Source organism: Crassostrea angulata, chromosome 5, assembly GCF_025612915.1.
Source record: "Crassostrea angulata isolate pt1a10 chromosome 5, ASM2561291v2, whole genome shotgun sequence".
NCBI lineage: Eukaryota > Metazoa > Mollusca > Bivalvia > Ostreida > Ostreidae > Magallana > Magallana angulata.
Window position 1 is genome coordinate 17,623,177 of NC_069115.1, and position 14,034 is coordinate 17,637,210.

Sequence of the window (14,034 nt, forward strand, 5' to 3'; positions counted from 1 at the left end):
ATGTTAAGAGATATTCTTAACTCATGTGGTCTTTCCTATGTCCGGAATATTCAAAAATTTTCTACTAGTATGAATTGGCTAAAATCTATTGATAAATTAAAGAGGCGCTCATCAATCAGATATTTACAAGATATTGTTCAGGAATGTAGACAATTCACCCAAATGTTTGAATTACAGAATTTTAAAGAAAAGCTTTGGACAGGAATCTTATCTTAAGAAACTCCCAAATGATTCATATTTACAAAATTTTGAACCTGTGTAATCATAAATTACCAACTGAAACTGGAAGATGGAATAACATAGAAAGATGTCATAGAATTTGTTCACTATATGTAATAAAAACACTTTAGTCGAGAAATACCACTATGTTATGGAATGCCAGGCATTTTCTTTATTCCACAACCAATAAATTGAAGAAAAATATTCAACAAATGTTAACACTTATAAATTTGGGAATCTTATGATTACTAATGACATTGATTCATTAAAAAAAATGTCGATATTTGTTAAGAAAAATATTAGTTCGATTTATTTATTAATAACTCTGTTTTCTCCCTAACTTGACCTTGCATTTGAACATAAATATTTTTTTGTTTTTTGTATACCTCATGTACCATTGAAATAAACATTCATATCACCAATATAAGTTCGATGTTGTTTTTGCTGATGAATATAGAAACGCGCTCCAATTGTTTAATTTTCAAAAAATGAATTATCGAAATAGATAGAAAATTAAATGCTTCTGTGCATGCAGGTCTCAATAATGATGGACGAATCCATAATGTGCAAAATTGATACATTTCAAGCAAAATTTCATAGGGTCCTATGTTAAAAATTAATCAACTTTGAGATGACCCTCTAAACAAACGATGTGGTAAATGTCTGGGGTTTTTTTTCATCTTATAATAATGATTATTTTAGTAGAAATTTAAGTCAAAAATTTCATTAACAAATCTAGGGCAGAACAAATTAAACCCGGCCTCGTTAAACAGATTTTAACGGTGAAGTTTGAAGAAAATCGGTGGGTTCAGTGGTGTAACGTATAGAAAGCCCATTTAATCACGCTCCCGATGGGTTCAAATGATACCAATCAGCCATATTTGAGCAATTGTATAAGTTAGCTAGTGTTTTTAACACTTTCCATATTTGTTATAATACAGACTTCATGGTTTAAATTTTCACTTACATCTCCCCATTAAACTTTTAAAAAATAATTTAATTTACAACTAAATTACATGCGGTCATCCCTTAGACAAAGATAAAATTCTTTGTTTCTCATATGTTTGCAAGGCTACAGCTTTTAATGGGTTTACTGCATGTCTTAAATCTACAAACCTTGAACAGCTGTTGAAAAATTTTTTAAGTTTATTTTTTCTGTAACGTTATATTATATAATCACGAGTAGAAATAAAAAGTTGAACTTTGCAGGAGACCCGGCTTCGTTTTTACCATTATGATACAAATTCTCTAGAATCGAGGAGCTTTCTCTGCCTTTGCATCCAGGATCCCCACCTGGACTTTGCACTGGACCCTTTGGGGCCTCACGAAAGGCGGCCTCAGGCCCCCTGCCTACAACATGTACAACTGGTGCCCCTCCGACTTCGAATCCTGTACTTATTCCCAATCGGTTCTAAATAGAATCGGGCTCGAATTTCTTTACGAGTCGGGATCGTTGTTCTATTCTGTGCGAAATGTGAAAATGACGAAAGGCAGAAAGGGTCAAACAACAACAGTGCTTGTGTTTAAGTATCTGTTGGAATAAAGCTTGATACTGTGCATATCGTTAAAAGTAAGTGTGAAGTGCTTGTTTGTGACATATTTATTTCACTTTCATTTCAGTAATGTGACGCATTTGACCTATTAAATTCTCGGAAGTTGAGATAAAGCTAAGACGGAGATGTAGATTTCTAGTTTATCCCCTTATTATAATTATCAGTTATTATCAAAGACTGTAGTTGATAAGATGCCGGTGTATATCAGCGATATCACTGTGGTGATTGCTACATTGTGTTTTGTTGAAAGACACTTTGTAAGTCCCTTATTCTCAGCACTCGTGCAATGCAAGACTCTTATGGTAGCAGCTGGGTAGGTCTCGTGATTTTTCTGAGTTTTTGGGAGTTGATTTTAATCAACTCTCCTATGCAGTTACTCAGACAAACCGAAAGGGAAACAGTGTTTGGACCTCAGCACAAATCACTGCTGCTGACAAGACTTAGTTCTGGAAAATAATTGATAAATTTGATGTAATGTATGCTAAAGCATTGTTTTTTAAGGAAACTTATTCATGAATACCTTGAAAATAGTCAGATTTGAAATGGTACGAACAATTTAAATATTTTTTGTAGTCGTATGTATTCCTACGCCAGAGTTCAATATAGTCTCGTTCTCGGCTGTCTCCGTAAATCCTTGTCGGAGATTTACGGTGTCAGCCGAGCATTTGGTTGAACGAGACTAGAGTTCAATATTGCTTGGATCCATACAATATTGGAGAAATATTTTTATTACTGATACATAGTTTGATTGAATGAATTTTATCTTTAAATATTGTTTAACATGACTCATATGGGGGTTTCTCAACATTCTTGTTGAAAAAGTCCAAAAATTCATATTATAAAAATGTGCGTAATTCAAATTAGAAACTACATGTACTTATAATGCAAAATAACATATTATTGATTTCAAAATAAATAAACATCGACAAAATCAACTCCCGTCAGTTCTTCAGTACTTTGATTAAAAAGGGACTCGTGGAAAAAGGGGGGAATCATAAAATTCATTAGGGAAAAAACAATCAATGTATACACTGTATGTCAATTTATTTTAAAGTTTACAATAAATTTGATAAGTTTGTTCTAATGTCATCTTTCATATAGTTCATTATGTTCATTAATCATGATTATACTGACTTTTTAGTGTGCTTCTCTTTAGCTTCCCAAAATTATGAAAAATATTGCTATTTTAACATTTTTATGGCAAATGAATATAATGTGGTAAAAGTGTCTTACCAGTGTATGGTTTCATCATTTTATCAACACATAAAAATATATACATTATATACATTATAATATACATTCAGTGTAAACATTTCCTCTTATGTTTGCATTGGAAAATCTGTGACGTTCAATTTCCTATAACACATTAAGTCTTTTCATGGAGCATGAGCACCGTTATAAACAATGTTTGTTTTAATAGATATAATTATTTATTATTGTAAGATTAAATTTCGAAACATTCAAACTTGTTCTGATCAGTATTTCCATTTAATTTAGTGATTGAGCTTCAAGAAAAATATTTTAAAATAAAAAATTATTTCAAGATTTATTATTGAAACTTCACATTAAATCAGTTATATAAATTTATCTCCAAAATGACGTACTATATTGTATTGCGCAAGGTCACAATAACCGCATAACACAACGTTGCATTGTCGTTTAATCTTTGAAACAAATACATTCGGGTCAAAAAAGGGGCTGTCTCAAAAGCTTCGTAATATAAATCAAACTGTATGAGATAAATAGAACATCTATAATTATGTGATTTTATATTTGCTTTATCCAACTCGTTGAAATGGTTATAGACTGGAGTTTTTCCCATTGTAAATCCGTGTTATAGAATATTGTTTTCGTTTTTGTCAATACCTTCAGATAATATGTCCTTGTAGAAGACAAATTTTTTTTCATTGATTTCAGTCTTTCTAAAATAAAAGGTATAGGATAAAAAAGGTTTTTTTTTCTAAATCACCTAAAAGTGATGGAAAGCAGAACCTGCATGGGTCCATATACACGGTATAGGATCTAGTTGCAAAGTTTAATTATTTTTATGATAGGGTGTATGGAGTTTGTTGTAATTGATATTTAATGTGATACATGATATAACTATGATAACTATTGAACATATGAAATACAAGTAAACATCTAATGTATTACAGGTGTATATTAAAATATTAAATTATTTATTGAGCCCAAGTAATTTTTTTATAAGAGTGTAATAATGTTTTGACTGTATAGGACTGAGTTATTGATTAAAAAATTTACTAGAAAAAAAAATAAAGAGATTTAAGGTATGAAAATGAAAACTCTGTTATAAGTATGTGCCCTTCAAATGAAGATATATCTCTGCTGGTACCTGATTTAGTGGTCTAGATTTGTTGCCGTATTTTACAGGACCATTTTTTTCTTCATTGATTCAAGCTAGGACTGAAATTGCGGGTCATTTCCAGCAAAAAATTGATGAATTACCTGTTCATGTTTTAATCACTATACTAGAATTATATTTCAAAAAATATTTTATACTAGAATATGTTTGAATAAGCTGAATTTTTATTTGTTATTGAATTTTTACTTTTGTGTAAGCTTTGAATGTCAAGAAAAAATATTTCGATTAACTGGCTGATATTGACTGATAAAAAAAAGAATGCTGCTATAGATGTTACTGATCATGTGCTTTGTCTCTCTTCCTAATATTCCTTGATGGAAGTTTCACTGGTGATATGAAACATTGATTGCAAGCAACATCTGCTTCTCCTTGTGTGTGTGTGTGTGTGTGTGTTTTTTTTTTATGTTGGAATGATGTTATAGATTGTACTATAGATCAGATACATGTAACTTAATTCTTATGGTCTTTATTTTTAGTGATCAATTTGAGAGAAGCAGTAAAGTTTCCCAAATAGCCAGTGGGACATTCTACAGATAAAGGTAGGATTCTTACCTACTGAATGTTTAATTAACCAAAAGCTGATAACAAGCAGTTTTGAGCAATAAGCAAATTTATGCCACTCTTAAGCATTTTACTGTCATCTGCAAATAAGAACTGGTGATTGGTGAAATAATCAAAAGACATAATGATGGATAGAAACTATATGCAATATACACACAATGTTCCCAATGTGAGACAGCAGTATCCAAACTCTAAGAGGGTTGGTGTTCCGAATGCCTCAGTGGTGAATCCATCCTATCATAGCTCTAGGCAGAGTGTTCCTAATCCCAACCAAGGACAGCATCCCATGACATATTCTAACCAATCGCTGCAAGCCTATCATCAACATCAAGGCAGTTTGGGATACCATCAACAAAACTCATTGAATACAGGTCCTGGACCAAACACAGTATCATCCCAACCAGCCTATGGATATGGTACTAGATTTGAAAACCCCAGACCTGGAATTCCTGCATACACTAGACCATCCCATTCTGTGCCAGAGCCAAGTCAACAAAATTTTAACACATTGAATCGAGGACCAAACCAGCAGGCACCAAGGTTTCCAAGAGTTGGTGGTGCCAGTGTAATGGCTAATCCACAAGGCCATGGTGGTGCCGTTGTGGGGATTAATCCACAGAACCATGGGCAAAGAAGTCAGATGTTCCAACAACCAGGGTGGGGCCAAGGGAGAGGAAATATTCCAACAGGGTTACTGGGACAGAAGCCAGACAACATTTATCAGAGTCATCATCTGGGACTTCTAGGAGAGCAGCCAAGATCTCAGTCTATGCAGCCTTCAACTGTTCAAAGTTCTCACCGGCCTGTGTTCAGCTCTGCAAGTCAAAGGTCACAAACTGGCCAATCAGGGACCAGTCAAGCAATGTATGTGGGCAAAAGACATGAACATGTACAAGCCTCTCAGCAGAAGAATACATTGTCAGGCAATATCCAAAACACAAGAAAACCTAATACATGTAGTGGCAACAATTCTCAACAGTCTAATGGGTCACAAAATATGAATAATTCAAAGACATTGAATACGAATTATAAAAAGTGCTCTTTGTCAGATTGCCATGAGAAAGTTGGTGGTAACAAAGAACACATGATGAAATGTCACCTTCCGAAAATTTTTAACACGAGTTTCTCTGTGGAGAATCCTGCCTTGCATGAACTGCGCATGCGAGCCTTGAAAGAATTAACAATGTCTATTCTGGGGAACACTTCAAATCTTGATGACCTGTGTAGATTTTTAAGGAACCAGAATATCCTTCCTCAGGGCTTGCCCATCTCAGACAAAATGGATGAGTCGTTCAGGGCGTTTTGTCGTCACTATGGATACAGTGAACCAGAGGTTTTTGTTCTTCATACCGTCAACAGTCCAGCATTACTGCTTCACTGGAAGGCCCTGTCTTGTCTGCTGCAGTACATCACTCCTGTTCAGCGAGGGGAATTCCGAAATCTTTTCCATGCAGAGGGGCTGGAATTTGAATGGGAATTATTAAAGAGCTCAAAGCAACAGCAACAAGGCCAACAAAATATGCAGCAACAAGGGCAACAAAATATGCAGCAACAAAGGGGGCAAAATATGCAGCAGAATATGGGATCCATTCCACCTCAGTCCTTTAGTATCCCTCAAACTGAAAAGAGCAGAGAATCAAGGTTTAAAACTTTTGACAATCAGGCTCATGGTTTCCACAGTAGCAGAGGCTCAAGCTCATATCATGACATCAATCCAGATATGGGATCTGATCAAATCAGAGTTTTTGATTACGAGCAAACTCATCCAACAGGTGGAGGAGTAGAGCAAGAGCCTTTGTTTCAAACAGGTGGTTCAAAGAAAGATCTAGAGGAGGATGTCTCATCTTGTAGTCACAGTGAAACTGAAGAAGAGGAACAGCAAGACAGTGTTGCCTCAAATTTACGCAACAGAGGTTTGTCTAGTTCTCAAGTGCGAAAAAGGAGACGAATAGCTCAGAAAAAGAGAAAAAGAAGAGAAAGGAAAGGGCAGAGAAAGATAAAGAAGAATTATGAAGCCCGTAGAATCGATCGTCAGATTAAGAGACTTAATGCTCTCACCACTTGTCCTGTGCCGAATTGTTTTCAGACAACGGATTTAAAAGACCATGCCTACAAATTTCACCTCCCAAAAATATTCGATGTGGATCTTCCAGTTTCTGATCCTAATCTCCACAGCATGCGATGGAAAAGTCTGCGAGATTTAACCACGTTTGTACTTAGCCCTGATGCTCATATTGAGGATTTGTTGGAGTTTTTCAGAAGCAAAAACGTCATGCCTCAGGAGGCTAAAATCACACCATCCATGGAGGTCAGCATGAGGGCTCTATGTCAGCACCAAGGGCTGCAGATACCTCACCAGTTTTCCATTTGGCCACCGAATAGTCCAGCTATTCTCCTCCACTGGAGAGCCCTACTGGGCCTCTTGAAATATGTGTCAGTCCGTTTTCAGAAGCTGTTCAAATCCTCATTTGCTAAAGCCACTATTAATGGTCTAAGTCTAGAAGACGTGAAAAATCCCCATCAGAAAGGATTGAATTTGGTGAAAAAGAAAGACAAAAATGTTCATCAGACCAGCGGGAGCTTAGAAGAGGATTTTAACACTGGTAATCAAGGGTATGAAGAGGAAACAAGGAATTTTATCACTGCTTTCAATGATGATAGGGATTTTCTTGAATATAGAGACCAGGAATACAGCATGTCTCATCAGGAATTGGAGGGGTATCGTAGAAAAACACCTCCTCCAGACTTCGATAGGCAGGTGTTGCCCATACCTTTTGAAGAACCACGGCTTCCACAGAGAATATCTTTAATGGACAGCCATTTCTACTTTGGACGTTTGTGTATGATGTTCAATGTCGCGGAAATCAATCCCTCTGAACTGCTTTCAAATTTAGCCAATCACGCTAGACCAAACGTATCAGTTGACATCATAGGTGGCACTGTAGTATATAGCAACCCGAAGTCCTTTGCGTTGGGAGGTTTTCCCAACTATCCTGGGTGGAGGAATTGTTTTGGAGTCGATGCTTCGGCTGCCCCTGGTCTTCTGCAGGAAGAGTTCGAGGCAGTGAGTGTGCTGACTAATAGCGCAGACGCTGCATTCGGCGACATTGGTTTGGATAGATCAGGAGACAAGGAGTTATGGATGGAACAAGAAATGAAATTTAGACAGCTTCTGACCCTCAGCACACCGGCCCAACCAATGATTTTGAAGGTCACTGGTCCCCATGGAGACCCTTACAGTTTCGATGTGGGGTCAAGAGTACGCGACCTTGTCAGACGGCATTGTAGTCCAGAGCAACACATCCATCTTTGCAATTTCAAAGGTGGGGAGGTCATGGTTAGAGAATGGCTAGAAGATTTTCCAAACTGCTATTTCGGATTTACCAGAAGAGTTTTGGACTTTGACGAGCAACAAATGAAAGGACTTCGGGCAGTTCCAGATGACCGCCTGCTGCTGGAGTCAGATGTAGTGCTGGTTGGAGAGGAACAGGGTATCCTGGAGAACAGTCCTTTGTTCCTGGGAGAAGTGGCGTCTGCCGTGGCGACCATTCGTAATGACTCTCTGGACAGCATTGCTCACATCACTGTGTCCAACACTTGTCGTCTGTATAATCTGTAAGGAAATCAGACATTTCTCTGATAAAGTCCGACTTAACACATTTGTGTAATACTTGCCATCGGAACAATGACTATCTTTAAAGACATAAACAGTTTCATACATTTAGTGCTACGAATATCAAGATGTTCAGTAACTAAATGGTAGACAGTTAATGTTAATTAATTTTGACATTAAGAAAGTGGAGTTTGTTGAAATTTCTCATTTTGCACAGTATTAGTTACATGTAGATTGAGAAAAATTCACTCATTTTTTGCATAATTGTTTTCAAATAGGTTGTATGACATAGAAACAAATTGAAAAGTAAGATTTCTTTCTTCTCCTGTTTTAATATAATGGTAGATTTGTGAGTGGATCCAATTAAAAGCTTAATATATTATTTATATTTGTGTCTCTAATAATGAAATTGAGAAACAAAGCATTTTAAGCTCACCGAGACGAAGTCAAGGAGAGCTTATGCTATACCCTCGCCGTCGGCGTCGGCGTCCGGACCTGGTTAAAGTTTTTGTTGCAGGTCCTGTATCTAAGCTATTACTTGTCCTATTTTCACCAAACTTGCATGGGTGATGCATCTGGACCTACTTATGGACTTGAAAGACTTGGATGCTGAATCTGGGTCCTAAATTTCAGATGCTGGAGGAGGTTAAGGTTGTTGGACCAGGTTAAAGTTTTTGTTGCAGGTGCCCTTTGATAGCAATATCTTAGTTACTGCTGGTCCGTACATCACCAAACTTGCATGGATGGTGTGCCTTATGATACTGATGCACCAGACAGGCTTGAGTGCTGAATCTGAGCTATAGGTTTCGGATGCTGGAGGAGGTTAAGGTTTTTGGAGCAGGTTAAAGTTTTTGTTGTGGGTGCCCACTGATAGAAATATCTAAGTTACTACTGGTCCTAACTTCACCAAACTTGTATGGATGATGCGTCTTATGATACTGATGCACCTGACAAGCTTGAATGCTGAATCTGAGCAATAGGTTTCGGATGCTGGAAGAGGTTAAGGTTTTTAGAGCTGGTTAAAGTTTTTGTTGCAGGTGCCCTCTGATGATTATATCTTAGTTACTACTGGTCCTTACTTCACCAAACTTGTATGGATGGTGCGTCTTATGATACTGATGCACCTGACAAGCTTGAATGCTGAATCTGAGCAATAGGTTTCGGATGCTGGAGGAGGTTAAGGTTTTAAGAGCTGGTTAAATAAAGTTTTTGAAACAGGTGCCCTCTGATGATGATATCTTAGTTATGACTTGTCCTTACTTCACCAGACTTCCATGGATGGTGTGTCTTATGATACTGATGCACCTGACAGGCTTGAATGCTGAGTCTGGTTTCGGATGCTGGATAAAGTTAAGTTTTTAGGAACAGGTCACATGTTTAATAGATGATAGTACTATATCAAACTTGCATAGTTGATTTAACTGTAATATGAATGAATCGCAGAGGTAGCTTCAGATGCAGAGCTTGATCTCCATTATCAAGGATGCTAAAAAATAAATCTTAGTTATTACAGGTCCTAACTTCACCAAACTTGAATGGATGGTGTGTCTTATGATACAGATGCACCTGACAGGCATGGATGCTGAATCTGAGCCATAGGTTGCGGATGCTGGAGGAAGTTAAGGTTTTAATTGCTAGTGCCCTCTGATGATGATATCTTAGTTATTACTGGTCCAAACTTCACCAAACTTGCATGGATGATGCGTGTTATGATACCAATGCACCTGATGGGCTTGAATGCTGAATCTGAGCCATAGGTTTCGGATGCTGGATGAGGTTTAGTTTTTTGGAACAGGTCACATGTTTTATAGATGATAGCTTGCATAGTTGATTTAACTTTATTTTAAATTAAATGCAGAGGTTGCTTTATATGCAGAGCCTGATCTCCATTATCAAGGATGCTAAAGAAATCTCCTACCTCACTCAAACCAGCTCGATAGATAGATGTGTTTGTTGATAAATGATATAACATGATTCCTATGATATAGTATTGTATGATATGAAACAATATTGTTTGATATGATACAATAGGATATCATATGTTATATTATAAAAAGTTATACAATACGATATGATATTGTATCAATTTTTTGGATATTTTATGATATGATATTGTATCATGATACTGTTATGTATAGTATTGTATATTATGATACAATATTGTATAATATTATATTGTATTTTTAATTTATTATTTTATCACATGATACAATTACATAAGATATTGCAAAATATTATATTGTATCCTATGATACAATATTGTATATTCTATAATATTGTATCATACAATATTGTATAATATGATATTGGTTTCAGTAATATAGAATTATATCACATGAAATTGTATTATATGATATTGTAATATTATATAATATTGTATCATACGATATTGTATGATATGATATTGGCTTATATGATATATTATCTTATCACATGAAATTGTATTATATGATATTGTAATATATATTATTGTGTCATATGATACAATATGTATAATATAATAATGTATTTTATAATATTTTGCTTTATCACATAATATTGTATCATTTGATAAGATACAATGTTGGAATCAAATTATATTGTATTATATGATATAATATCATATAATGTATCAAATATGTTTCAGTGTCATTAAATACAATATCATACTATATTATACAATATAATATGTTTCAATGTTATGATGTATTATGTAATATGATATTGTAATATAATACTATATTGTATTATATTTTATGATTTTGTATTATGTGATCAAATACAATAAGGTATAACACAATACAATGTCATATCATACATTACAATATCATATCTCATTATTGTTTATTACGGTATTTTATTGTTTTATATGATATATATTATAAATATGACATGATACAATATTTAATTTTATATCATTGTATTGATTAACATATGAACATATGAATATCATAAAAAATTTTTATCAGATGATATACGATATTTTGTCAAAACAGAATCCATGAATATCCAAGATCATAAAGTATGATTTTCATATAAAATTATGAAGGTGATGTCTCATAATGGTGATGCTCCGTCTCGGTGAGCTTAGTAATCTATGATTACCTATGTTTTCTTCAATTCTGATCATGGAAGAACATTTATGAATGAAATCTCACTGTTTAATTTAATAGAGGAAAAATAAAATTTGCCTTTTTATTTGTATATTACATATACATGCTCCCAATAATACCTGTAACATTTTTGCTTCCCTCATGTAGGGTGGAAAATGAAATGTTGATCAGTTTTGTGGAATAATTATAGATGGTTGTACATGTATAATCATTGCAGAGTTTGCACAGCATAATAGTCTTTATACCTGTAACTATATGTACTGCATGTTGCAATTTGAGTTTGTTAAAAGTTCACCTTGACTATGTAAGTGAAAGTTGGCCATGATACCAATGAGACTTAATTACCACCCATTTTAGATGAACATTAGTTATAACTTTCCCTTATTCAATTCCAAAACCAGTAAACATTTGAGGGAGGGGGGTTGTGAGTAGACAATCAATAAATGATGTAAATTTAATTGCTTAATCAGTTTCATATAGATTTCATACTGTATGTTGCAACTCTGTATCCCTGCTAGAGTGTTAAAATCTTGGAATAAATTTACTGTCACAGCAATTAATATAGTACATATTTAATTGTCATTCAATACATGTTGTATTAAAAGACAGACACATTATTACAGGTATGATTTATTTTTGGGGGGGGGGGGAGGGGGGGGGGCTGGTAAAATTGTAAAATTTATAACATTCCAACATTTGTTGTGTTGCCTCTCATTCGTAACATTTTATTCAATATTAACTATGGATGAATATATATACTGAGTCTCGATCATCTGCTGCCCAGATATCCAATTGCAAAGATAAGCTTTAATAAAGGGTCAAGATGAGCTAGCTATAGGTAATATGATATGTGTTATAGCTGGAATGGAGTGTATGTATACCAATAGTTATCAATCATTGACTGGATTTGACTCAGTCATTACACAGCTGCCAGGCTATGTTGAATCTTTTTGCCGATAGGACCATTGCTCATATGACATCCATGTACTTTCTTGATAGATGACTTCTCTGTTGATTTCATGTTTACCTGTCCATTTTTGTTTGTTTTATTTTTCTCTCCGAATATTTTATGCAATGTGTACATTCATACACAATTACTGCTGTTTATAAAAGAATTTGTCTCTTATGATTCAAAATTGTTTTCTGTCTGAATAAAACAGGAAATTTTGAGTTATTAGACTAAGTATATTTGTAATACATCCACCAGAAAATTGAAATTTACGATATGTAACATTCATTTGGCAATCTTGCTAAGATTGACCAATAGAGCTCAAAGATATCCTTGATCATGAGATGCCACTGGCTGCATGCAGATGAGTTGCATTACTAATCAGCCACTGATACAAAATCTTACAGGGCTCATTTTGATAAACATGGATTTGGAATCCTACTTCCTTAAATGTCTCACTGATTGCAGACATGGAAAATTATTTATTAGACCATTGTATTGAATATGGTTTTACATACAGTTCTTGTACCTTATTTGAACTAAACCACGAAAACGAATGGTGAACAATTGTAACCTGCACACTTTTTTTAACCAAATTTTTTTTGGCAAACTGGGTTCAACCCTTCTTAGGCCTTGAGCTTTTGATTATCATTAAGCTGTTAAAAGCATGCCAATTGACTGCAGCATTAAAAAGTGATGCAAAGCTTTCATATGATAGAGTGAATGCATGAATGATGATGATTTTCATGAATTTGAAACTGATAAAATACAATGTTGATGGAGAATTGGCGATTTTACGCACATGGTTCATGACTATGACTTTGTCAGAGGAAGAGGATGATCAAATTGCTTTGTTGCATGATTTCACTGCCCATACCAAAAAAAGTTACAAAAAAGTCATGACTTTTGAAGGCTTAAATAGTTACAAAAAAGTCATAACTAAGTCATGCAACTTTGGAACCACTACTTCTAATCGGTTCCAAAGTTGCATCATTTAGTTATGACTTTTTTGTAACTCTGTAATTAGGTACAAAAAAGTCATGACTAAAATATAACTATCAACAATTTATTTCATAAAAGAAATCAAGATCAGGCACAAAATAGTTATAAAAAAGTTACAAAATAGTTATGTTTTTAAATAAGAACAAATACAGGTATACTTAAGTTATACATTTAGGCACATATTAGTTATATTTTTAGGTACATCAGAGTTATACAATGAGTTACATTATAGTTATAGATATAGGCACATTTGAGTTACATTTTAAGGTACATTAGAGTTATACTTTGAGTTACATTATAGTTATAGATTTAGGCACATTTGAGTTACATTTTAAGGTACATTAGAGTTATACTTTGAGTTACATTATAGTTATAGATTTAGGCACATTTGAGTTACATTTTAAGGTACATTAGAGTTATACTTTGAGTTACATTATAGTTATAGATTTAGGCACATTTGAGTTACATTTTAAGGTACATTAGAGTTATACTTTGAGTTACATTATAGTTATAGATTTAGGCACATTTGAGTTACATTTTAAGGTACATTAGAGTTATACTTTGAGTTACATTATAGTTATAGATTTAGGCACATTTGAGTCACATTTTTAGGTACATCAGAGTTATACTTTGAGTTACATTATAGTTACAGATTTAGATAC

General features: G+C 34.4%; 1 protein-coding gene across 1 annotated transcript in view; it reads left to right on the forward strand.

Annotated features, from left to right (window-relative positions):
* Positions 1-1,662: 1,662 nt before the first annotated feature.
* The window catches only part of LOC128184069 (intermembrane lipid transfer protein VPS13D-like), an 87,574-nt gene continuing 75,202 nt past the window's right edge, over positions 1,663-14,034 (forward strand). Inside the window, exons 1-2 of the mRNA XM_052853394.1 lie at positions 1,663-1,789; positions 4,632-4,694. The gene's annotated coding sequence lies outside the window, so the exon portion shown is untranslated. The remainder of the gene's footprint in view (positions 1,790-4,631; positions 4,695-14,034) is intronic.